Genomic DNA, 3,365 nt, shown 5'->3' on the forward strand with positions numbered 1-3,365 from the left:
TTTGATAAATCTGCCGATAAATTTGACAGTACTCATCGGCTTTCTTGTAATGACGTAATGATGTCAATTTTATATGTAAATCATTTTAGGTAGCAACGATTTACTAAGAAAAGCCATCAATGGTAAGTCGTGTTGGTAGCAACGATTTATTACTAGTAACCACTAGCAAAGAGATAAATAGTACTAACCTACAATTTAGCTAGGAGTGGAGACTTCAATTCCTTGAAGGCTTAGACTATATAGCAAGGAAGGGGCGTTATACATTTTGGGAGGTTACAGGGATTTAGTCGACTGCATTTGCGACATTGAAACAACTTTAGTTGTTCTAACTATGTAAATCAAATTTGGTAATAGCTAAATTTTTTAATAATTATTATAAGCATTTTTAAAAAGTGTAAAAGCTTTTTATTCACTACCAAAAAAACTCAAAAAATCCTTGGAATTACCGATAGAATTGACAAAAGAATTCGATGCTAATATTAATACTAGCAAAAAAAATTTGACGATATAAATATTGCCTGTAGTATTTTAAAGTTAGATTTTGTCTTTCTGACACTAATTACTGTTAAAAAAATTCGACGGTAAATGTTGCGAAATGGCCAACTTTCGGGTGACATTACCCCAGGAAAAAATCCAACGGTAACGTTGGCATCAATAATTGTGTTTCGCGCTATGATTACCGTCAAAATTTTTTGTTGATAATTCTGATGGTAATATTTTTGTTAAGAATTTAACTTTCAAAAAATAAAACAAACAACATCGAATTTATCTGATGCAAAATTTGACATAATATTTTTTGAATTGAAAAAATAAATTCTATTTAATATTTGTTATCATAATTATAACCTGTTTAAAATTAAACAAAAATTAATGAAAACTAAATATGTAATTAATAATTATAATGTAATAAAGTAATCACGTCAAAAAAGAACTATACACTAATCAAAACACTATATCCTACGGATCTTCGTAGTCGTCGTTGTCGTCCTCCTCCTCCTCTTGAAGGTCTCGTTACTGGTCTCGATGCGACGACTCTACTGTGGGTATTGGTGTTTGAGTTGGTGCAAGTGCAGATGAGGATGTGCCGCCTCTAGCACCGCTACCCTTGCACACATCTACTCGTAGTATGTATATATATGTCCATCTGTCGCCGCATATATATACTCCTCTATGTGCTCCTGCTATAGGCACTCTGACTCCGCATCCCAAACATCCTTCAATTCGCTGTCATGCATGCAAGGAGCTCTTCGTACTTTTATTCTGCTAAAAGGAGTTATTGACCGTAAACTTGCATACTCTAACCAGGTCAAGCTCTGGACCTACTGGAAGGAAATGTAAGGGAAGTTGGAAATTTGATTCTAATTTTTGCAGATGACTCATTTTATCCTTCAAAATTATCCCTAATCTTATTTTGGATTTAAAGTTATCCGCAACGTTTTGTTTAGTATTAAAATCGTCTTTTTGAATAAAGTAATTTTTAAAAGATAAAAATACCCCCCCCAACTGTACTACTATTTATTCTGTAGTTCCTACCACCACTGTTCATTCTGCATTCTCTACCAAACAACTTATTGAATTAACTGATAATACAACTAATGCATAAATTATAAATGATCTTCCTATAAGTTTTTAACCAAATAATATGAAATAGATTCTCCATCTCAGATTTCATTATCATTATCAATATATATTCTTCAATTTCACTATAGGAATCCCTAATCTTCAGGTAAATAAAATTATTACTTCCTAAAATCTACAAGTTAATTGTGAACAACACAAAATCAAATCATAAGAACCAAAAATTTTAGTTCAATTCACAAAACCATACAAGATCATAGTTAACAGCAGATTGCACAGTAAAAGCTAACCCTAATTATACAAACAAACCTTAGAAACTGCCACGAACATAACAAAAAAAATTGAAAAATTCCTATGAACCCAAATCATGATTCAGCTTCGAATTCCATAGAAACGAATCAAAATTGATCATTTCGAAGAATAAAGATCTAAAACGACCGAAAATCACTTAATGAGAAAAAAAGAGGGAATTCATAAAAAGGAGAGGATTTCACATTTTTGACAAGGATGAAGTTGGCGGCGGCGACGTGGTTACTATACCACCAAAGAGGGTGGCTGGACCGGTAAGGAGACTCCATGTTCGGTGGCGGCGGCGACGTGGTTACTATACCACCAAAGAGGGTGGCTGGACCGGTAAGGAGACTCCATGTTCGGTGAATCATCTTGCTTCTTCTTCTTTTGAAACCGCTACTCTTCAATGGCGATAGCGGCACTCAATCCCACTGCTACCACCATTGAAAGAAGAAAGAGAAAGCACGCGCGGAGAGAAAGAGCTCGCGTTGCAACTGCCGCCACTGGTCTTCGAAATGGTCACTGGAGAAGGGAGGAAAGAGAGATCTGAAGCCGAGACAAGGGAGATCCGAAATTGGAAAACGTGAGGAACACTACCACCACCACCACCATCACCTCCTCGACAATGATGAGGAACACGAGGAGGCCGAGAGCCAGGGGCGTTGCTGCACGCCGGGGGGGTGTCACAGCGCTGCGAGGGCGACGGTGAATCGCGGCGCTGCGAGGGCGACGGCCAGGCGCGGCGAGGCTTGCTTCTCTTTCTCTCTCTTCTGGAGATGTCAACGAGAAGAAGGGGTTGTGATGAACAAGATGACGATGAGGGTATAATTGTCTAAAGGACAATTTTAATATTAAATAAAATATTGTAGACGATTTTAAATTCAAAATAAGATTAGAGACGATTTTGATTTTGACTCTAAACCTTAGGGACCGAAACCATATTTATCCTTTAATATGTGATGATACTACTTTTTTTCAAAAATTTAGATTCATAAAAAAGATAATATAAATAGTTATTTCTCTGGAAATATTTACTTCTTTTCTTTTGTATGTCACTTTAAAGTTTAAACAAACAATAAAAGTAAATTACTATTTAACTTCCTTTATCTCAATTTCTTTTCGTCGGAGCAACTAAAAAGAATTCAACTTCCATTCTATTTTCTGTGTTGCTCCTCTTATCTTTAGTTCCTTCATCTATTCACTTCCTTCTTTCCATCCAAAACCTAAGAAAAATCATTTCAAAGGAAATTTCTTTCTACATATATTGGGTTGGCCTCTATAATTAATGACAAACCCCGAAAAGAGAAAGGTTTGCATTTTGCAAACAATGTGGATTTGATATCCCACATGACACGTTCCAGCAGCATGGCATTTCCACTTTAAGACATTGTATGCATAATAATAAAAATAATAATAATAATAATAATAATAATAATAATATTTTATGTAAAAGAATAAATATTAATAACAACAAATATATGATGATTATTTTTCAG

Source organism: Arachis ipaensis, chromosome B02, assembly GCF_000816755.2.
Source record: "Arachis ipaensis cultivar K30076 chromosome B02, Araip1.1, whole genome shotgun sequence".
Lineage (NCBI taxonomy): Eukaryota > Viridiplantae > Streptophyta > Magnoliopsida > Fabales > Fabaceae > Arachis > Arachis ipaensis.